Below are 24,494 nucleotides of genomic sequence, written 5' to 3' on the forward strand. Positions count from 1 at the left end.
CTTGGCCCCAAGCACTGAATTCCCTCCCTGAACCTCCCCATCTCCACCTCACTTACCTCCTTTCAGACTCTTTAAAACTCGCCTCTTTGACCAAGTTTTTGGTCACCTGCCCTAATATCTCCTTTTGTGTCTGGCTGTGTCACTTTATTTTATAATGTTCCTGTGAAGTTGACTGGGATGATTTAAGATGTTAAAGGTGTTATATAAATAGAAGTTGTTGTTGTTGACTGTAACCCTGACCTCCTGTTTTACAATATCCCATTGGTTTCACAACAAACTCTATCTCGGATTTTTTGCCCCCTGCGAGTTTGCAGCTTCGAAAAGACGGCGGCCGTTAACTCAGGGCTGTCACCGGGAGCAGGCCGCAGCTGTCCCCCCGCTCCATGCAAACCCGGGCCCGGAAACTTCTTATTGGGATTTGCAGCCTCCACCGGGTTTCAGTGAAACCTCCCGGCCGAGTCCAGTATCGGCACTGCGCATGCTCCAGCTCACAATGCCCAGGGACTGCTTGACGGCAGCTCGGGACCAATAGGAAGAGAGGGGTGGGTGGGGACGACCGAGTGGTTGCAGCGGGTCCTCCAACCAATCGGAGTGAAGGAGGGGCGGGGCTGAGCCCGGTCTCTCACGTGATATCGATCATGCGCAGTACCGATTATAGTTCAGTATTCAAGTGGCCGGGTGGAAATCTTGAACCGGTCAGGTCGCGCTCGGGTGAGTCATGAGGGAGGGATGGAGCCGGCGGATGGGTCGGAAACCTTCATAAACACTCCGTGTAGCCCAACCCCCGAATATGAAGCTAGGATACAGCAGTTAAACCAGCGAAAGCTGCTCAGGCTTATCCCCGAGACAGGCCCGGGTGGCCGTGCGCATGCGGAGGGAGGGAAAGCCTCGGGTTTGCCCCGCCTCCCATTCACTCTGATTGATTGGAGGACCAGCCGCTTTTGTTCGGTCATCAAGCTATTGGTCCGAACTCGCCGTCAATCAGTCCCCGGGCATTGTGAGCTGGAGCAAACCCTTCACCATCATTGTCAGCTCCCTGGTTTGCAGCTGCGGAGCTTCTCCCTCCCTCCCGGGAACAGGCCCAGGTTAACGGGCACCATCCTGCTTCACACACTGGAGGGTGGGTCACATCACAGGATGGGGGAGGGGGGATAATAAATAAGAGCTTACATTTTTTATTCAAATCAATGAGGACAGCGTGGTGGCATAGTGGTTAGCACAATTGCTTCACAACTCAAGGGTCCCAGGTTAGACTCCTAGCTGTATGGAGTCTGCATGTTCTCCGTGTGTCCGCGTGGGTTTCCTTGTCCAAAATTGCCCTTCGTTTTGGGTGGGGTTACCGGGTTATGGGGAAAGGGAGGAAGTGTGGGCTTGGATAGGGTGCTCTTACCAAGAGCCGGTGAAGAGTCGATGGGCCGAATGGCCTCCTTCTGCACTGTGAATTCTATGATTCGATTACTCTGATCTCTGGGAAGGAAGGAAATCCTGGCAGGTGGGCGGGGTGGATTCACAAACATCCGCTGGAAATGGAATGAAATGAAAATCGCTTATTGTCACGAGTAGGCTTCAATGAAGTTACTGTGAAAAGCATTCCGGCGCCTGTCCGGGGAGGCTGTTACGGGAATCAAACCATGCTGCTGGCCTTGGTTTGCTTTCAAAGTCAGCGATTGAGCCCACTGTGCGAAATAGCTGCAAACCCAAGCCCCCAATAAGACCCATTGATTTTATTGTCAGTCTGCAGACAGGAGCTGGAGAACTGAATGCAGGCAGAGGAGAGGGAGGGAGAAAACTGGGAGTGGAGGAAAGAAATGGTGCAGATGGTGAGATGGGTTTGGATTTCAGCCCAGGGAGGAGGGAGAGTGTGTGGGACGGGGATTTACAGCTTTGGGGGAACAAGAGAGGGAAAAATGTTCCAGAGAAACTAGAATTGCCTGTTCAGAATTTCTATCCTGGACTGACAGTGATGGCTTTTGTAAACTCCTTTTACAGGGGATTAGAATTGGAGAATTTGCACACAACAAACTGAACCCAACAGAAAGGTTTGTCTCTTTGCGATTTCTATCCTGCATTGACTTTTGTAAAATGAGAGATTTCAGCGATCAGGAAATATTAAATGGAGTGGGGCCTTTTTCTATTGAAAACAAGGAATTAAGCAGTGACCTGATACAAATCTTAAAAATTATCAGTAGTTTGGAGAGGGGTGATGTGAGAGAGTGACCATCAATAAATAACTAGTCATAAATACAAGATAGTTACGAATAAATCAAAGGGGGCAATACAGACAAATGTATTTACTTACAGGTTTAGAATGTGCAACTCATTACCATGGAAAGATGAGATTGGTGGGACAGTACGAGATTTGTGCCAAGTATGGACAGCAGCAGAATCTGTGCCAGAATGGCCTGTTTGTGTCTTATATATTCACAGTAATTCAATGTAATCACCTTTTACAGAATATTTGCAGAAGCATCATCATGTCGAGATCTGACAGTCACTTGATTCATCAGGACCGGCCTTTCAACGTGGAAGGAGAAATGTTTGTTTTGTCTTTGGGGAAAAATGTTAAAAATCGCTTTGATTGGAAAAGCACCAAGACACAGACATCTAAGTAATTTTCCACAGTTAGCTGGAACTGAGTTTCAACCAATCACACAGCATGAAATGAAATTGCAACATTTACATCAGGGAGACACCGTACTCTGGCTTCAACTGATGATCCAAGTTGGAGAGACATAAGGACATTCGCACCACAGGAATCAAGAAGCAGCAATTGAACATTCAGCCCCTTGAGACTGTTCCACCATTTAATAACATCACGGCTGATCTGATAGTGACCTAAAATCTGCATCCCACCTATACCTGATAACCTGTCAATAACTATGAAGAAACCATGGAAGTGCGGAGACTGTGGGAAAGGATTCAATTCCCCGTCTGATTTGGAAACTCATCGACGTATTCACACTGGGGAAAGGCCATTCACCTGCTCCGTGTGTGGGAAGCGATCTACTACGTTATCCAACCTCATCACACACCAGCATGTTCATACTGACCAGAGACCTTTTAAATGTGCTGACTGTGAGAAGAGCTTTAAAAGCAGGAAGGATTTACTGTTCCACCAACGCAGTCATACTGGGGAAAGGCCGTTCACCTGTTCCGTGTGTGGAAAGGGATTCACTCAGTCATCGAACCTCCGGACACACCAACATGTTCACACTGATAAGAGATCTTTTAAATGTTCTGACTGTGAGAAGAGCTTTAAAAGTAAACGGTGTTTAATGATACATCAACGCACTCACACTGGAGAGAGGCCGTTCACCTGCTCTGTGTGTGGGAAGGGATTCACTTGTTCATCCCAGCTTCTAACTCATCAATCTGTTCACACTGATCAGAGACCTTTTAATTGTTCTGACTGTGAGAAAACATTTAAAAGCAAAAGGGATCTTCTGAAACACCAACGCGTTCACACTGGGGAGAGGCCATTCACCTGCTCCAAATGTGGGAAGGGATTCACTCGGTCAGCCCACCTTCTGAGACACCATCGTGTTCACACTGGGGAGAGACCGTTCAGCTGCCCTATGTGTCGGCAGGAATTCAATGATTCATCCAACCTTCTGCAACACCAGCGAGTTCACACTGGGCAGAGGCCGTACTCTTGCCCCGTGTGTGACAAGAAATTCACTCAGTCATCCCACCTGACTACACACCAACTTGTTCACACTGATCAGAAACCTTTTAAATGTTCTGACTGTGAAAAGAGATTTAAAAGTAAACCGAATCTGCTGAAACACCAGCGACTTCACACTGAAACAGAATAATAGAATTTACAGTACAGAAGGAGGGCATTCGGCCCATTGAGTCTGCACCGGCCCTTGGAAAGTGCACCCTACTTAAGCCCACACCTCCACCATAACTCCGTAACCCCACCTAACCTTTTTGGAAACTAAGGGGGAATTTAGCCTGGAAAATCCACCTGACCTGCACCTCTTTGGACTTGTGGGAAGAAACCAGAGCACCCGATGGAAACCCACGCAGGCACGGGGAGAACGTGCAGACTCCATGCAGACAGTGACCAAAGCCAGGAATTGAACCTGGGACCCTGTTGCTGTGAAGCAACAGTGCTAACCACTGAGCTACCATACTGCCCACACATGGAAACATTACTGGGGAGTCACTGGGAGAGGCTGTTCAGCAGCTCCGCGTGTGGGAGGTGATTCACTCAGTCAAACATCCTGCACAGACGTCAGCAAGTTCCCAGACAACAGCAGGGTTTGGATTCGGCTGTTGTTGGTGATGTTAGTCATATCCAGGACTGAATGATGCCTGGACGTCTATTTCCAGTTGGGCTCCACAGTTTTCCGGTATATATCAATGATTTAGACTGAAATTAATGCACCAGGATTATACAAAAGTTGCTGATGTGTTTTAGACAATGAAGGAGAAAGCTATGGACTAGGTCAGGCGGAGAGAAAAATGGTAAATGGAAATTTGGATAATGAGAGGTTAATAATGTTAATAATTAAATAAATAAAGACACGGCAGGACATCCCAGCCCAGTGGAATACACATCCAGTTCCATGTGGGAAAGCCAGGGCACTTCCATTGCGCTGGAAATGTCATCAGCTGGAGCAGCAGGAAGCAAAGGGGATTGGTCCAGAGGTATTTTTGTGACTGGAGACTGTTTCCAGCGGAGTTCTGGATTGTTCTGGACAAGATTCCACGCTTTGTGTGGTATGCATGAATGATTCACACTTTAACATAGGGACATGGTTGAGACATTTGCAGTGTGTGATTGACAGTGAGGAATAAAGTTGGAGACTACAGGAAGATATCAGTAGACTGATCAGCTGGGCAGCAAATGGAGATCAATCTGGAGGAGTGTGAGGGAATAAATACACTTGTGGTTCGTGTACAAGGACACACACAACTTTCTCGACTGTGGTATTCTGCAGTCTCTCTATTTAAATTATTATTATTATTCCCAACATGGGACAACTTCACTTTTTCCCCAAATTGTACTTTGGGTGGGATTCTCCCAGCCCCGGGCCGGAGAATCCCTGCAACCACACCACGCCGCCCCGATGCCGGCACGTGATTCTGTGCTCCCCGGAGAATTGGCATCGGCGTGTTTGGTGCGGTGCCGGTTGCAGGCTGCTGTACGCGGCCGGGCCAACGATTCTCCGGCTCGAATGGGCCGAGCGGCCGCTCTGAAAAGGCAGTCCCACTGGCGCCGTCCACACCTGCTCGCAGCTGGCAGGAACTCTGCGCTCAGGGTCGGGGGGCGGCCTGTGGAGGAGGGTGCTCTGACCTCTGGGGGGGGGGGCTGGCCCGCTATAGGGGCCCACCGATCGGCGGGTCAGCCTCTCGCTCCCCAGGCCTATTTTGTTACGCACCGGCCCCTGAACTCCCGCGCCATGTTGCATCGGGGCCTGCACGTTGAGGGAGGCCACCGCGCATGCGCGGGTTGGCGCGGCGCACGGTTCACGCCGGGATGGGAGGCTGGAACGGCGTGAACTGCTCCAGTGCCGTGCTGGCCCCCTGTAGGGGCCAGAATTGGTACTCTCCGTGGCCCGTTCATGCTGTCGTTAAACGCGACGACGTTCCCGACGGCGTGGACACTCTGACGCCGAATGTGAGAATCCCGCCCAAGATCTGCCAAATATTTCCCACTGACTTACTCGATGTATGATCTTTCTGCAGGCTGTGTAACTGGCTGAAGCTCTTTTCACAGTCAGTTCACTGAAACACTCACTTGAGTGTGTGTGTATTGGCACGTTTCCAGTCACAATAATATTTGAAATCTTTTCCCATGGGCAGAATAGACTTAACATTGCTCCTTCCACATTCAAAGGCCTGTAATATTCTGATCCTAATTAAATCGAATAACTGTTAACCGTGTAGGTGGCACGGTAGCACAGTGGGTAGCTGTGTTGCTTCACAGCACCAGGGTCCCGTGTTTGATTCTCGCTTGGGTCACCGTCTGTGCGGAGTCTGCACGTTCGCACCGTGTCTGCGTGGGTTTCCTCCCACAAGTCCTGAAAGATGTGCTTTTTAGGTGGATTGGCATTCTGAATTCTCCCTCAGTTTACCCGGACAGGCACCAGAGTGTACCGACTAGGGCCTTTTCACAGTAACTTCATTGCAGTGTTAATTTAAGCCTACTTGTCATAAAGATTATTATTTTTTTAAAAGAAATTTAGAGTACCCAATTCATATTTTTTTCCAATTATTGGGCAATTTAGCGTGGCCACTCCACCTAGCTAGCACATCTTTTGGGTTGTGGGGGCGAAACCCACGCAAACACGGCGAGAATATGCAAACTCCACACGGACAGTGACCCAGAACCGGGATTGAACCTGGGACCTCGGCACCGTGAGGCCGCAGTGCTAACCCATTGCATCACCGTGCTGCCCTGTAAAGATTATTATAAACTCATTGTCCCATCTCCACCATTCCTTGCCTCCACTCCCAGTTTTCTTCCACCCTCTACTCTGGCTCGGTTCAGTTCTAACCAGTGTGCAGACTGAGAGTGAAGTTAACGACTCAATAATTTTCTCTCCCAGTCACTGAGACCCAGAAGCCCCACTCACTCCCTGTTCCCTCACCACTCTGCTCCTCCCTGAATCAAAATGGCAGCCAATAGCCTGTGACTGTTCCCGGGGAAAAAATTGGGACCAGCAGGTTTTTATTCTCAGCTTGTGGCCATCAGCAGGTTTTATCTGGAGACTCAATTCTCTGCGTATCTGTAACCGTCACAATGCCCGGGTGATTGACGGCAGCTCCCGCCCAATAGGAGGAGGAGGGGCGGGCTTAGAGGACTAACTGAGAGCGGCTGGTCCTCCAACCAATCGGGGTGAATGAGGGGCGTGGCCCGCTGTGATTGCAGTGTGCGTAATGGCGACAGAGGGTGGCTTCTTCTTCAGCTCCGCAATTGGTAAGTACGGACGGAGCGAGGAATCACGTGACTCTGCGGAAACGCTGCGTAAATATGTTGTGTGAGTTACAAACCTCCGAAAAGAGCTGACTGGACCACCCAGTTTGTACCGAGCGGGACTTCAGATCCTCACGTTCAGCCTGTGTTATCGGCCGCCATATTTAATAGACTCCATGTGCATCAGGGCGCATGCGTGATCGCCATCTTTATGGGGCGAAATGTCCAATGACCCGGAGGAGCATTTAAAAAAATATATCTTCAGGCATTTTCATTAAAATAAACCAAAGCAGAAGAAAAATCAACAAAAAATCCAACATTGTAGCTAACCAACACCAACTCCCCTCTGCTCCCCACTGGGAGGAGTTTGTAACCCATTGTTCAGAATGGAGGATTGTTACCGGTTGTTCAGTGTGGGCAGCACGGTAGCACCCGTATATAGCACTGTGGCTTCACAGCACCAGGGTCCCAGGTTCCATTCCCCCGAGGTCACTGTTTGTTGTGGAGTCTGCACCTTCTCCCCGTGTCTGCATGGGTTTCCTCCGGGACCTCTGGTTTCCTCCCACAGTCCAAAGATGTGCAGGTTAGGTGGATTGGCCATGATAAATTGCCCCTTAGTGTCCAAAAAGGTCAGGAGGGGTTATTGGGTTACGGGGACAGGGTGGAAGTGAGGGCTTAAGTGGGTCGGTGCAGGCTCGATGGGCCGATTGGCCTCCTTCTATGTATCTCAGCCAATCGATCATTGAGTCCCAATGTCTCACTGGTGAGGCAGAGTAGCGGCAGAGAAGAAAGAACGGCCGGAGGGGGGGGGGGGGTGGGGAGGTGGCACAGTTGATTTCACTACTGCCTCACAGTGCAAGGACCTGGGTTCGAATCCGACCTTGGGTGACTGTGGAGTTTGCACATTCTCCCCATCTTTGTGGGTTTCCCTCCGGGTGCACCGGTTTCCTCCACAGACCCTTTCACTCTCTCTCTCTACTCCAGTAGAGGTGAACCAGTTGGGTTTCTATGCCAATCCAGTAGTTTTCATGGTCACGTTTTCCTTTTGCCGGCCCCACAAATTACCAGATCGATTCAGATCAATTTCACAACCTGCCTTTGTGTTTTTGTGGGTTCTCGCTCACTCCCATTTTTCTGTTTTAAATCAATTTCACAGGGTATTACAAGGGGAGGCTTTGCAATTGGGGAACTGACATCGAACATGATATCAGAATCTGATGGAGACAGCCAATTTATTGTAACCTGAACATCATTGGATTTGGAACATGGAAGGAAAAAGCACCGATTACAGTGGGGGGAAACTGTGCCCTGTGTGTGGACAAGATTTCAACCAATCATCTGGATTTTTGGAACATAATTGCAGTCACGACAGGGAGATGCCTTGGAAATGTGGTGACTGTGAGAAGGGATTCCATTACCCATGCCAGTTGGAAACTCATCGACGCAGCCACACTGGGGAGAAGCCATTCACCTGCTCCCAGTGTGGGAAGGGATTTGGTCACACATTCACTCTACTGAGACACCAGCAAATTCACACTCAGGAGAGGACATTCATGTGCACTGTGTGTGGGTTGGGATTCAATTGGTCATCCAACCTGGCATAACACCAGCGAGTTCACACTGGGGAGAAGCCGTTCACCTGCTCCCAGTGTGGGAAGACATTTGCTCACTCATATACCCTGCGGACACACGAGCGAGTTCACACTGGGGAGAGGCCATTCATATGCTTCCAGTGTGGGAAGGGATTCACTCACTCAGCCAATCTGCTGAGACACCAACGAGTTCACACTGGGGAGAGGCCATTCACCTGCTCCCAGTGTGGGAAAGGATTCACACAATCATCCCACCTACTTGCACATCGATACATTCACACCGGGGAGAGGCCATTCACCTGCTCAGTGTGTGGGATGGGATTCAGTCAGTCATCCAACCTGCTGAAACACCAACAAATTCACAAGTAACTGTTATGATTGGATTATGCTGTTAATCATATTCAGGATTGAACTATGTTCATTTGAGTCTGTTTCTGCTGAATTAAAGAATACCTCCAGCTCAGTTATAGGTGTTAATATAGTTAGTCTTGGAAAGGGAGGATTTGCAGTTAGGAAACACAAACTAAACATCACATCAGCATCTAACACTCACCGAATTTATCGTTAATTGAATATCGTCGGATTTTGAACTTGGAAGGAAAAAGCACCGTTCACAGTGGGGAGAAACCGTACATGTGTTCTGTGAGTGGATGAAGCTTCAGTTGATCATCTGGCCTTTCGAAACATAAATGCAGTCACACTGGGGAGAAACTGTGGGGACTATGGAAAGGGAATTGATTAGCCATCCCAGCCAGTAGTTCATCAGTGCACTCACGCTGGGAAGTCACTTTTCACGTACTCTGAGCATGGAAAGGGATTCACACACTCATACCACTTGCACGCACACCGACATGTTCACGCTGGGGAGAGGCTGTTCACCTGCTCCCAATGTAGGAAGGGATTTGCTCATTCCTCCAATCTGCTGAGACACCAGTGAGTTCACACTGGGAGAGACCATTTAAATGCCCAGAGTGTGAAGAGTGTTATAAAGATTCTGGGGAACTGATGTCCCATTAACATGTTCACACTGAAGAGAGACCATTTAGATGCTCTCACTGTATCATAGAATTTATAGTTCAGAAAGAGGCCATTTGGCACATCGAGTCTGCACCGGCCCTTGGAAGGTGCACCCGACTTAAGCCTCCACCCTAACCCCGTAATCCAGTAAACCCACCTAAACCTTTTGGACAGTAAGGGCATATCAACATGGCCAATCCACTTAACCTGCACATCTTTGGACTATGGGAGGAAACCGGAGCATCCGGAGGAAACACAAACAGATACGGCGACAATGTGCAGACTTCGTACAGACAGTGACCCAAGCCAGAAATCAAACCTGGGACCTTGGAGCTGTGAAGTAACAATGCTAACCACTGTGCTACTGTGCCACCCAATCAGCAGCTTACCACTCAAAGGACTGGGTTCAGACAATCATCTCACCTCACTGTACAGCAGCGTCTTCACACAGGGGAGAGGCCATTCACCTGCTACCAGCATGGGAGGGGATTCACTCAGATTCCAACCTACTGATGCACCAGCAAGTTCACAAGCAACTTTGGTGATTGGATTGTTTTGGGAATCGCAGCCTGGACTGAACCATATTCATTGGGGTCTGTTCCTCCCACAAGTCCCGAAATACATGCTTGTTAGGTGAATTGGACATTCTGAATTCTCCCTCTGTATAGTAGGTGGATTGGCCATGATAAATTTCCTTTAGTGTCCAAAATGGCCCTTAGTGTTGGGTGGGGTTACTGGGTTTTGGGGATAGGATGGAGGTGTTGACCTTGGGTAGGGTGCTCTTTCCAAGAGCCAGTGCAGACTCGATGGGCCAAATGGCCTCCTTCTGCACTGTAAATTCTATCTATAAGAACATAAAAACATAAGAACTAGGAGCAGGAGTAGGCCATCTGGCCCCTCGAGCCTGCTCCGCCATTCAATTAGATCATGGCTGATCTTTTGTGGACTCAGCTCCACTTTCCGGCCCGAACACCATAACCCTTAATCCCTTTATTCTTCAAAAAACTATCTATCTTTACCTTAAAAACATGTAATGAAGGAGCCTCAACTGCTTCACTGGGCAAGGAATTCCATAGATTCACAACCCTTTGGGTGAAGAAGTTCCTCCTAAACTCAGTCCTAAATCTACTTCCCCTTATTTTGAGGCTATGCCCCCTAGTTCTGCTGTCACCCGCCAGTGGAAACAACCTGCCCGCATCTATCCTATCTATTCCCTTCATAATTTTAAATGTTTCTATAAGATCCCCCCTCATCCTTCTAAATTCCAACGAGTACAGTCCCAGTCTACTCAACCTCTCCTCATAACCCAACCCCTTCAGCTCTGGGATTAACCTAGTGAATCTCCTCTGCACACCCTCCAGCGCCAGTACGTCCTTTCTCAAGTAAGGAGACCAAAACTGAACACTCCAGGTGTGGCCGCACTAACACCTTATACAATTGCAACATAACCTCCCTAGTCTTAAACTCCATCCCTCTAGCAATGAAGGACAAAATTCCATTTGCCTTCTTAATCACCTGTTGCACTTGTAAACCAACCTTCTGTGACTCATGCACTAGCACACCCAAGTCTCTCTGAACAGCGGCATGCTTTAATATTTTATCGTTTAAATAATAATCCCTTTTGCTGTTATTCCTACCAAAATGGATAACCTCACATTTGTCAACATTGTATTCCATCTGCCAGACCCGAGCCCATTCACTTAACCTATCCAAATCCCTCTGCAGACTTCCAGTATCCTCTGCACTTTTCGCTTTACCACTCATCTTAGTGTCATCTGCAAACTTGGACACATTGCCCTTGGTCCCCAACTCCAAATCATCAATGTAAATTGTGAACAATTGTGGGCCCAACACGGATCCCTGAGGGACACCACTAGCTACTGATTGCCAACTAGAGAAACACCCATTTATCCCAACTCTTTGCTTTCTATTAATTAACCAATCCTCTATCCATGCTACTACTTTACCCTTAATGCCATGCATCTTTATCTTATGCAGCAACCTTTTGTGTGGCACCTTGTCAAAGGCTTTCTGGAAATCCAGATATACCACATCCATCGGCTCCCCGTTATCTACTGCACTGGTAATGTCCTCAAAAAATTCCACTAAATTAGTTAGGCATGACCTGCCTTTTACGAACCCATGCTGCGTCTGCCCAATGGGACAATTTCTATCCAGATGCCTCGCAATTTCTTCCTTGATGATAGATTCCAGCATCTTCCCTATTACCGAAGTTAAACTCACTGGCCTATAATTTCCTGCTTTCTGCCTACCTCCTTTTTTAAACAGTGGCGTCACGTTTGCTAATTTCCAATCCACCGGGACCACCCCAGAGTCTAGTGAATTTCGGTAAATTATCACTAGTGCATCTGCAATTTCCCTAGCCATCTCTTTTAGCACTCTGGGATGCATTCCATCAGGGCCAGGAGACTTGTCTACCTTTAGCCCCATTAGCTTGCCCATCACTCCCTCCTTAGTGATAACAATCCTCTCAAGGTCCTCACCTGTCATAGCCTCATTTCTATCAGTCGCTGGCATGTTATTTGTGTCTTCCACTGTGAAGACCGACCCAAAAAACCTGTTCAGTTCCTCAGCCATTTCCTCATTTCCCATTATTAAAACTCCCTTCTCATCCTCTAAAGGACCAATATTTACCTTAGCCACTCTTTTTTGTCTTGTATATTTGTAAAAACTTTTACTGTCTGTTTTTATATTCTGAGCAAGTTCACTCTCATACTCTATCTTACTCTTCTTTATAGCTTTTTTAGTAGCTTTCTATTGCCCCCTAAAGATTTCCCAGTCCTCTAATCTCCCAGCAATCTTTGCCGCTTTATATGCTTTTTCCTTCAATTTGATACTCTCCCTTATTTCCTTAGATATCCACGGTCGATTTTCCCTCTTTCTTCCGTCCTTCCTTTTTGTTGGTATAAACCTTTGCTGAGCACTGTGAAAAATCGCTTGGAAGGTTCTCCACTGTTCCTCAACTGTTCCACCATAAAGTCTTAGCTCCCAGTCTACCTTAGCTAGTTCTTCTCTCATCCCCTTGTAATCTCCTTTGTTTAAACACAAAACACTAGTATTTGATTTTACTTTCTCACCCTCCATCTGTATTTTAAATTCCACCATATTGTGATCGCTCCTTCCGAGAGGATCCCTAACTATGAGATCATGAATCAATCCTGTCTCATTACACAGGACAAGATCTAGGACCGCTTGTTCCCTCAGGTTCCATTACATACTGTTCTAGGAAACTATCGCGGATACATTCTATAAACTCCTCCTCACGGTTGCCTTGACCGACCTGGTTAAACCAATCGACATGTAGATTAAAATCCCCCATGATAACTGCTGTACCATTTCTACATGCATCAGTTATTTCTTTGTTTATTGCCTGCCCCACCATCTGATTACTATTTGGTGGCCGATAGACTACTCCTATCAGTGACTTTTTCGCCTTACTATTCCTGATTTCCACCCAAATGGATTCAACCTTATCCTCCATAGCACCGATGTCATCCCTTACTATTGCCCGGATGTCATCCTTAAATAACAGAGCAACACCACCTCCCTTACCATCCACTCTGTCCTTCCGAATAGTTTGATACCCTTGGATATTTAACTCCCAGTCGTGACCATCCTTTAACCATGTTTCAGTAATGGCCACTAAATCATAGTCATTTACGATGATTTGTGCCACCAACTCATTTACTTTATTCCGAATACTACGAGCATTCAGGTAAAGTACACTTATGTTGGTTTTTTTACCTGTTTTGAATCGTAACATCTCCAGTTTTATTCCTTTTGTTATTACTGGGCCTATTCACTGTGCTCCCCTCAGTTACTGTACCTTGTACTGTCGCCCTTATGGATTTCTGACTATGTCTTCTCTGCCTTGCACTTTTCCCCTTACTTCCTTTTGTTTCTGTCCCTGTTTTACTACCTTCCAACTTCCAGCATTGGTTCCCATCCCCCTGCCACATTAGTTTAAACCCTCCCCAACAGCTCTAGAAAACACCCCCCCTAGGACATCGGTTCCAGTCCTGCCCAAGTGCAGACCGTCTGGTTTGTACTGGTCCCACCTCCCCCAGAACCGGTCCCAATGCCCCAGGAATTTGAATCCCTCCCTCTTGCACCATCTCTCAAGCCACGCATTCATCCTATCTATCCTAACATTCCTACTCTGACTAGCTCGTGGCACTGGTAGCAATCCTGAGATTACTACCTTTGAGGTCCTACTTTTTAGTTTAACTCCTAACTCCCTGAATTCCGCTTGTAGGACCTCATCCGGTTTTTTACCTATATCGTTGGTGCCTATGTGCACCACGACAGCTGGCTGTTCACCCCCCCCCCCCCCCCCCCCAGAATGTCCTGCAGCCGCTCCGAGACATCCTTGACCCTTGCACCAGGGAGGCAACATACCATCCTGGAGTCTCGATTGCGTCCACAGAACCGCCTGTCTATTCCCCTTACGATCGAGTCCCCTATCACTATAGCCCTGCCATTTTTCTTCCTGCCCTGCTGTGCAGCAGAGCCAGCCACGGTGCCATGACAGAACAGTGCCGAACAGGGGCTGGAATGTGGCAACTAGGAGATTTTCACAGTAACTTCATTGCCGTATTCCTATAAGCCTACTTGTGACAATAATAAAGATTATTATAAACTCCAACCCTGTTGTAAGAAATTAAATTCTGAATAAAAATCATGTCAAATCAGTTTGTGTTAATCAATGGGCGGCACATTAGCACAACAGCGCCAGGGATTCGGGTTTAATTCCTGGCTTGGGTCACTATGTGGAGTCTGCACGATCTCCCCGTGCCTTTGTGGGTTTGCTCCAGGTGCTCTGGTTTCCTCCCACAAGTCCTGAAAGACGTGCTTGTTAGGTGAATTGGACATTCTGAATTCTCCCTCAGTGTACCCAAACAGGCGCCGGAATGTGACAACATGGCGCTTTTCACAGTAACGTCATTGCAATGTTAATGTAAGCCTACTTTGACAATAATAAAGATTATCATTATTATGACTGGAATTAATTGCAGGAATCTTCCAAAGAGCCAGCACTGGTATAATGGGCCAAATAGTTTCCATCTGTGCTGTATCATTCCATAGAATAATTAATATTCAACATGAACAGTAGTAGGCCATTCAGCATTTCAAGCCTGCTCCTCCATTTCATAAGAAAATGGCTGATCCAACACTAAGTCCATTTTCCTCCCTTCTCTCTATAACCCAGATTTCCGTAAATTATTAAAAACCTATTGATATCAGCACTGAAAATTTTCAGAGATTCGGCCTCCAAAGCTTCCCAGGGGAAATAATTCTTTGGAAGAAGAAATTCTTCCTCAAATGCTCTTATTCTGCAACTATGTCCTCTGGTCCTACATTCTACCATGAGTGGAAACATCCACCCAATATTTACCCTGTCTAACCCTCTACAAATCTTGTATGTTTCAATCATATCATTTCTCATACTTCTGCACTCCCAGGAGTACAGACCCAACTTGTTTAATCTTTACTCATATGGAAATGTCTCCATACCTGGGATCATTGGTGTAAATCTCCTCAATACTGCCTCCAATTATATTATATCTTTCCTTAAATGAGGGGACCAAATCTCCCTTGAACTAAACAGCAGCATCACATTTGCCTTCCCTATTACCTTCTGCTCCTGTAGGCTAGCTTTCTGAGTTTCATGAACTAGAACTCCAAGTCCCTTTGTGCTGCAGCTTTCTGCAGTCTCACCATTTAAACAAAAATCTGCCTTCTCATTCATTCTTCCAAAATGAACAATATCACATTTTCCCTCATTGATTTGCAGTTCAACATCAGTAAATAGAGAAGGAGAGGAACCAGTGACTGTGAGATTGACGCAGACAGACTAAGCACCCTGAGAGAAGGAGTCAGGGAAAAGTTGGAAAAAGTTTTAAAAACTCATCGTGTACCGATAGGAAAATAGAGGTCTTTTAGAAATGGAATATAGCAGCGCAGATATTCACAATAATTTATGTGTTGTATTTATTAATTCGCTTCAATTGCTTCACAAAATTATTTTTCTTCTATTTCGATGCTTCAATGGCGCTGCGGTTACCCAGCATTCCATGTGCTTGTGAATGTGCCCTATTCACTCTGCGGGAGGTCAGTGCGTAGGCTCAGTGCTGAGCTCTCCGGAACATGCGCAGTGTCGCCTTGCCCAAAGGCGGGTGAGTGCGGGAGGGGTTTTTGTTAATGGGAGAGAGCGGGCGGAATGGGAGGAATGGAGTCGGGAGGTGAGGGTGGGGAGGGAGCGGAGGCTTCATAAACACCCGGGATAGGCCCCAAGCCCAAATATCACCTCGCAGGTCCGGAGTTTGTAGGTCGGAGGCTTTTTCCTGAGAATAGGCCCAGGTTTAAAAACCATCTTGTTTCAGCTGGAGCAGTGCGCATGCGGGACTATTTTGTGTACCTAGCTCGAGTGGGCGGGGCTTCAGGATCCCAGTGACCAGGAGAGAAAATTTTTGACACGTTGATCGTCATCTAAATCTGCTAATGGATGGGAAATGCCTCAAGCGGTAAATAACGGCTGATTAAAGGGGGGGGGGGGGGTAATTGAGGTGGCGGAATGGATGTGGAGGCTCCATAAACACACTGTGGAGATGCCAGGATAAGATTATGAATCTAATGTTCAATCCTGCGGGACAACATCCAGGAGACTGGACCCATTTGTTTGGGGAGGGAACAGTGCGCATGCGTGGTGCTCCCTGTCCTGTCAGCAGGAGGAGAGAATGTGGTGAATTACTCTCCTGGACTGACAGGGATGGATTCTGGAAACTCCTTTCAGAGGGGGTTAGAAGGGGAGGATTTACACACAGTAAACTCAAACCAAGAGAAATATTTTTCTCTTCTGAATTTTTAATCCTGCACTGACAGTGATGACTTTTTACAGGACATTAGAAGAGCAGAATTTTAAGGTTGAAAACTCACCCAAGATTCACTTCAAAAACTGAGAGTCACTTAGTTCATCAGTACCCAAATGTAAGTGTTTCTGTTTTACAGAAGGTTAAAGATTTAAACATTTGTGCAGCTGGAAATAGGGTGGAGCAAGATTTGCAAACCAGGATGTTACTTAACCGGAGCCAGTAGGTCAGTGAGAACAGGGGTGATGAGTGAGTGGGACCCAGTTCAGAGAACATGGTAGCAGATATTTGGATGAACTCAAGTTTGGCAGGTTCCCTACCCTGAACAACATCACTGAACCAGTTTGGTTTTTACAACAATCCAGCAGTTTTTATGGTCACTTATTCCTCGTGCCGGCCTCACAAGTGACCAGATTCATTCGGCTCAGTTTTACAACCTGCCTTTGTCTGTTTGTAGGTTTGCTCTTACACCATTTTCTATTTTTAATCAATTTCACAGGGTATTAGAAAGGGACAATTTGCAGTTTGGAAACTGAAACCAAATATCACATCAGGATCTGATTGAGTCGCCCAATTTATCGTAACCTGAATATCTTTGGATTTTGAATATGGAAGGAGAAAGGACCATTCGCAGTTGGGAGAAACTGAACACGTGCTCTGTGTGTGGACGAGACTTCAGCCAATTATCTGACCTCTGGAACCACAAGTGCAGACACAATGGGGAGAAAGCATGGACATGTGGAGACTGTGGGAAGGGATTCAATTATCCAGTTGAGCTGGAAACTCATCGGCGCAGTCACACCGGGGAGAGACCGTTCACCTGCTCCACATGTGGGAAGGGATTCAGTCTGTCTTGCAATCTGTTGGCTCACCAGCGTGTTCACTCTGATGAGAGACCTTTTAAATGCCCAGACTGCGGGAATTGCTATAAAAGTTCTGGGGAAGTGATGCGCCATCAACGTATTCACAGTGACGAGAGGCCTTTCAGGTGCTCTGACTGTGGGACTGGATTCAGGCAATTATCTGACCTCACTGTACACCAGCGAATTCACACTGGAGAGAGCCCATTTACCTGCAACGAGTGTGGGAAGGGATTCAGTCGGTCGTCACGCCTGATGACACACCAGCGAATTCACACTGGAGAGAGACCATTCTCCTGCGCTGTTTGTGGGAAGGAATTCACTAATTCTTCAGCACTGCTGAAACACCAGCGAGTTCACACGGGGGAAAGGCCATTCACCTGTTCTGTGTGTGGGAAGGGTTTCACTGGGTCAACTGACCTGCTGGAACATCAGCGTATTCACAGCGGGGAGAGACCATTTGGCTGCTCCACGTGTGGGAAGAGATTCACTCAGTCATCAACCCTGCAGACACACCAGCGAGTTCACACTGGGGAGAAGCCATTCACCTGCTCCATATGTCAGAAGGGATTTGCTCACTCATCCACCCTGCTGAGACACCAGCGAGCTCACAAATAACTGTTTTGATTGGATTTTGCTGTTTATCCATTTGTCCTTGGGGTTTGTTTCGGAGTTTAAGAAAGTCCAGCCCTGTTATAGGAATGAATATTCCAGTTAACAGTCAAATCAGTTTTGTGCTAAGCACACATTGTGTTAGGTCTTTTTAATATCTCCAACACAAGCTAGTTCCTTTTAAAGGGATCTCCCTCTCCCCTCTATTCCCTATCCTCCCCTCCAGAAAGACAGAGGAGCCTTGAATTCTTTGAGGATATAATAAGCAGGGTGGATAAAGGGAACCAGTCAATGTGTGTTTGGATTTCCAAAGGCTTTCAGTACGGTACCACATACAAGGTTACTGCAGAAGATAAGAGCTCGTGGTGTTGGGGGTGATATATTCGCACAGATCGAGGTTTGGAGAACTATCAGCAAAGAGTGAGTTGGGATAAATGGGTCATTTTCAAATTGGCACACTGTAACTAATGGACTACCCCTGGGATTAGTGATGGGGCCACAACTATCCAGATCTATGCTAGGGCTAAATCGCTGGCTTTGAAAGCAGACCAAGGCAGGCCAGCAGCACGGTTCAATTCCTGTACCAGCCTCCCCGAACAGGCGCCGGAATGTGGCAACGAGGGACTTTTCACAGTAACTTCATTTGAAGCCTATTTGTGACAATAAGCGATTTTAATTTCATTTTCATTTCATACACTGATAACACCCAGCTCCACCTCACCACCATCCCTCTCCATTCGTCCACTATCACTAAATTATCAAACTGCTTATCCCACATCCAGTATTGAATGAGCAGAAATTTCTTCCAATTAAAAATTAGGAAGATCAAAGCCATTGTCTTCAGTCACAATTAGAAATTCCCTTTCCTAACTCCCAAGTCCATCCCTCTCCCTGGGAACTGTCTGAGGCTGAACCACACTCTGCACAATCTCCGGGTCAGATTGGACCCCAAGATGAGTTTGTGATCACATATCCAGACCATCACTAATACCAGATATTTCAATCTCCAAACTCTAGCTTGTCTCCACCCCCATCCCCACTCAGATGCTGCTGAACCCTCATCCATGTCTGTGTTACCTTTAGACCTGATTCCAATACATTCCTAACCAGCCTCTCCCATTCACCCCACTCCCACATGGAAATGTGAGATTATCCTAATCTCTGCTGCCCTTGTACTTTCTCACATCCAAGTCACATTCACCGTCCTCCATTGGCTCCAAGTGAAGTAATGCCTTGATTTAAAAATTTGAATCATTGTTTTCAAGTTCCTCCACAGTCCTGTCCCTTCCTATCTCTACAATCTCCAGTCCCACCATCCTCTGAGATATCGACATTCTTCTCAGTCTGGCTTCTTTGTCATCCCTGATTTTAATTACTTTACTATTGGTGGTGGGGCCGAGGAATAAAACCGAAACTTCTCCAGCTCCCTCTCCTGATGAAAGATTCCTGTTATTCCTTCCTCTCCAATCGAGGTTTTGGTTATCTACCCAAATATCGCCCTATGTGACTCAGCATCAATTTATTCTTTACGAACCTCCTCTGAAATAAAAATCGCTTATTATCACAAGTCGGCTTCAACGAAGTGACTGTGAAAAGCCCCTAGTCGCTGCATTCCGGCGCCTGTTCGGGGAGGCTGATACGGGAATTGAACCATGCTGCTGGCCTGCCTTTGGTCTGCTTTAATAGCCAGCGATTTAGCCCAGTGTGCTAAACCAGTCCCTTGAAACATTTTATTCCATTAATTGCATTATATAGATACATGTTGTTACTGTTTCACAACAGCCATTTTGCTCAAAATAAGATTCCACAAACTGCAATCAGACTGATTACTGTGGCGCTTCAAGAACCCAGGGGGAAGGGAGTATTCATTTTTCTCATGTTTACAGGGTATATTCAAGAATCAACTTCTTTGTGGTGAGCCGGTGGGTCTTGGTCAGGGTGGAGGGGCAGAGTACGCAGGGATGGTAATCCCAGACTACGCGCCCCATTGGTTGGAGATACAGCTGAGATCGGGATGGGAGCAGAGTCTGGGGTGGAGGCTTGATTCGAGGTTGTTGGCAGATCGAGGGTTTTGTGATAAAGTGCAGACTATGACTAAAGATTATGCAGAATTGAACCAAAATGGGGAGGTGTCGGTGGCTACACTTTGGGAAACACTAAAAGTGGTGGTCCGAGGGGAGATTAGCTTGTTCAAGGCACATGCGGACAGGTAAAGGAGGGAGGTATATGAGCGGTTAATGAAAGATAGTTGAGGTAGATGGGGAGGACTCAAGGGCCCCACCACGGAGGGATTGGTGAGGAGGAAAAAGTTACAGAGGCAATTTGATAGGTTGACGACGGGGAGGGCGGTAGGACAGCTAATTAGGGCAAAGGGGGGCAATACGAATATGGGGAGAAGGCAAGTCGAATGTTGGCACATCAGTGACGGAGGCAGGCCGCATCCAGGGAAATTTGGGGGCTACAGACTGAGGCAGGGGATGTGGCCTTGGAGCCATGAGGCATTTAGGGATTATTATAAGGAGCTGTATAGGGCAGACCCGGGGTGTGAAGAGGGGGACATGGGACAGTTTTTAGATGGACTGGAGTTTCTACAGTTGGAGGAAAAGAAGAGGCAGTGCTGGAGGAGCCCTTGGGGCTGAGGGAGGAAATGGATAGTATAAGGGGTATGAAGTTAGGGAAGGCCCCTGGGCCCGACGGTTACCCAGCGGAATCTTATAAGGAGGTTGTGACGGACCTGGTGCCATATCTCTTGTGAGTGTTTAATGAGGTGTTGGAGAAGGGGGAGCTGCCGGAGATGACGCAGGAAACAATCACATTGATACCACTGAAGGGGTGCCTGTTATACGTTGCAACGGTGGCGGACCCACAATGTGGGTTCGTGAAACTTTGAACTGCACAGGTGGACAAGGCAGGGATGCCTGCTGTTGCCATTGTTGTCTGCACTAACTATGGAGCCACTGGCAATGGCTCTTAGGGGGTTGATAGAGTGGCAAGGGATTATGAGGGGACATAGGGAGCATAGTTGTCACTATATGCGGACGAACTGCTATTGTATATAATGGACCCGCTGGAGAGCATGGAGAGGATTATGGGCCTGTTGGGGAAGTTCGGGGCGTTCTCAGGATATAAGTTAAACGTAGGGAAAAGTGAAGTGTTCCCAGTGAACGCGTTGGGTCAGCGAGCCACCCAGGTGGGGTTGCCATTCAAAGTAGCTAGAGACAGGTTTAGGTATCTGGGGATTCAAGTAGCGAGGCAATGGGCGATGCTACATAAATGGAATTTAACAAAGCTGGTGGAGGAGGTTAGGGAGGATCTGAAGAAATGGGACACGCTGCATTTTACTCTGGCAGGAAGGGTCCAAGTGGTGAAGATGAGAATTTTGCTGCGGTTCCTATTCATATTCTAGACACTTCTGATATTTGTACCGAAGGCCATCTTGTGAAAACTGGATATGATTATTTCAGATTTTGTATGAGCAGGGAAGGGGCCAAGGGTAAGAGGACCCTGTTATGTAGACACAGGCAGAAGGGAGGGTTGGCTTTGCTGAACCTGCTGCATTATTACTGGGAGGCAAATGTGGAGAAGGTGAGGCAGTGGCGGAAAGGAGAGGGGGCAGAATGGGTTAGGGTGGACGACGAATCCAATCGGGGATCCAGCTTGAGGGCTATGGTGACGACGGCTTTGCCAATGGTGCCAAGGAAATACGTGTAGAGCCCAGTGGTGCAGTCTACAGTAAAGGTCTGGAAGCAGCTGAGGAGGCATTTCAGGATACAAGGGATGTCATTGTTGGCGCCGCTGTGTGAAAACCATAGTTTCAAGCTGGGGCGGAGGGGGTGGGGGAGGAATAGACGGTATGTATAGTAAGTGGAGAGAAGTGGGGCTGGCTCAGGTGAGGGTTCTGTACCTGGAAGAGAGGTTTCCCAGTGCAGAGGAACTGAAGGAGAGGGTAGAGATCCCGAGAGGAAGTTAATTTAAGTACCCATAGGTAAGAGACGATGCGCGGAAACTTTGGTAAGAGGTTCCCAGGTTACCGACGTACACCCTGTTGGATTGATTGCTGCTTCCGGACACGGAACGGAGGGCAGGACTGAGAACATATAGAGGTGGCTGGGAGAGCAGGGAGGTGAGCAGGTGATGAAGATTAAGGAGAGGTGGGAGGGAAGGTTGGAGGGAGATAAGTTCGGGAGTATGGAGTGAGACATTATAAAGGGTAAAAGTAGCTGCCTCGTGCACAAGGATGAGCCTGATACAGTTCAAGATTGTACACAGGGTGCACATGACTCGGGCAAGAATGATTGGGTTCTTCCAGGGGGTAGCAGATGAGCATGAGAAGTGTGGGCGGGTACCATGCACAAATGTTCTGGGGCTGCGAAAAGTTGGAGGGTTTCTGAGAGGGAGAGATTGCGATGCTAACAAGGATAGTGGAGGAGATTGAGCCGGAGCCTTTGGGGCGATATTTGGCATATCAGAGAAGCCGGACCTGATGGAGGGGAGGAAGGCCGATGTTGAGGCCTTCGCCTCCCTTATTCCCGGTGAATTTTATTGGAGTGGCGATCAGCAACACCGCCGGGTGTAGCAGCCTAGCTGGGTGACTTGTAAGACTTTCTTTGGCTGGAAAATATCAAATATGAATTAAGGGTTTAAGTGGAGGGTTTTGAGGCAAGGCGGGGGATGTTTGTGGCCATTTTTGAGGAGCTGTTCCTTGAGGGGGGGGGGGTGAAAAGGGGGAAAATTTGAACAAACTATAATGTGCTGGGAAGTTCAATTCCGAATTGTTTATGTTTTGTAACTTTTATTTAAGTTTGGAATAAAATACATTAACCAAAATCAGACTGATTAATCAAGTCTTTTTGGTGGTAATTGAAACATGGACTTTGGTCCCACTGCCTTCCTTGTGGACCATATATGGGGTTAGTCCATTGAATCCCTAGAGTACAGAGGGAGGCCATTCGGCCCATTGGGTCTGCACAAACCCAATGAAAGAGCACCCGACATAGGGCCACTCCCCTGTCCTATCCCAGTCACGCCACCTAACCTGCACATCTTTACACTGGGAGGAAACTGGAGCACCTGGAGAAAACCCACACAGACACAGGGAGAACATGCAGACTCCGCACAGACAGTGACCCAAGGCAGCTTTGACAAAGACGCATCCAGACTCGAAACGTTAGCTTCCCTTTTCGCTCCACAGATGCTGTCAGTCCTGCTAAGATTGTCCAGTATTTTCTGTTTTGGTTTCAGATTCCCGCATCCGCAGTAGTTTGCTTTTATCTACAACTTTATATCAGTTACAAAACTGAACAAAAGTTCTCGTGTTCGTTTAGCACCCTCCGAGCATATCAAAGTGATCAGTCAATTATGGATTTTGGAAGGAAAAATGAAGAGAGGCAGTATGAACTAAATAGAAACATAGAATCTCTACAGTGCAAAAGCTCCATCAGCCATCTGAAAGAGTACCCTACCAACCCATTCCCCTACCCTATCCCCTGCAACCCCACCTAACCTGCACACTAAGGTGTTTTATCATGGTCAAATCACCTAACCTGCATATTTTTGGACCATGGGAAGAAACCAGAGCACCCGGAGGAAACACATGCAGAAATGGGGATAACATACAAACTCCACATAGTCCTCCAAAGCAGGAACTGGTACTGAGGAAGTTCTGCTGACATAACCACTGTGTTGCATGTAAATGGTACATATTTAAATAAGGTGCCGCAATAGAATATCCTGGGCATTACTCTCCCAAGATAGGTGCACTATGGACTGAACATTATTCCACCCCTCTGTTCCCACAACGGGATAATTAATCCATCCCAGGGCGTGAGATCCAGAAAACTGAGCGTTCCAGTAACAAAGAGAAACACCTCTAAATAGAGTCCTGTTTTGTAGCCATCTCTCCATTCATTCTACTTCCTAGACTTGGACTCAACATATTTTGTCGACTGTACATTCTGCAGAGACAATGGACCAGTGAGTGGTTGGAGTCGACACTAAGCCCTGTAGCAGGTGGATTGATACAGTGGATTTCTCTGTCGCATGGATGATGCATTGGCAATAGGGTTTTCACCCCCTTTCCACCTTGAAAAATATATTTCAACCAATTGATTTAAGGCACAAAGAGAGCTTTCGATGATAGGAACAAAAAAACGAGGCCTCCTAACTTTATCTCTTAACGACAGGCCTGCACTGGATTCCAAAAACACAGCGAAAAAACACTTAGCTATTATAATGATTGGAATTAGTAACTGAAAAGTGGGAGCCATCGTACATTTCTGTATATTTTATAAATTGATTTCGATGATTGCCTCTCCGTCTGTAATCTCCAGGGGATGACAAAACAATTTTTCCTGAAGGCTATTCACAGTTAAATGGCAGTTTATTAACCCAGCGGCCCCCGCGGGTCAGAAAGTCCCCTATCAATGATTACAGGCTCAGGTGCGTCGGCGCAGTATCAACTGGTGGTCTGGGCATGCGCGATGGCAGTGGCTGTGACGGACTAAGGCGGAAGAGATGGTTCCCGGAGGCGGTAAAGGGATTGTGGGGGTCGCGGTGGAAGGGGAATCGGGAGGGGGCTGGAAATGTTCATAAACAC

General features: G+C 47.3%; 2 long non-coding RNA genes across 2 annotated transcripts; both read left to right on the plus strand.

Moving 5' to 3' along the window:
* The first annotated feature begins 647 nt into the window (after nucleotides 1-647).
* On the plus strand, nucleotides 648-2,604 carry LOC119959395. The gene is made up of 3 exons (XR_005459191.1): nucleotides 648-711; nucleotides 1,990-2,039; nucleotides 2,454-2,604. It is a non-coding gene; the product is annotated as an uncharacterized LOC119959395 (long non-coding RNA).
* A 1,407-nt stretch (nucleotides 2,605-4,011) lies between these two features.
* On the plus strand, nucleotides 4,012-8,983 carry LOC119959394. The gene is made up of 2 exons (XR_005459190.1): nucleotides 4,012-4,728; nucleotides 8,085-8,983. It is a non-coding gene; the product is annotated as an uncharacterized LOC119959394 (long non-coding RNA).
* The last annotated feature ends 15,511 nt before the right edge of the window (nucleotides 8,984-24,494 follow it).

The sequence above is a fragment of the Scyliorhinus canicula genome, unplaced genomic scaffold, assembly GCF_902713615.1.
Source record: "Scyliorhinus canicula unplaced genomic scaffold, sScyCan1.1, whole genome shotgun sequence".
Classification (NCBI taxonomy): Eukaryota; Metazoa; Chordata; class Chondrichthyes; order Carcharhiniformes; family Scyliorhinidae; genus Scyliorhinus; species Scyliorhinus canicula.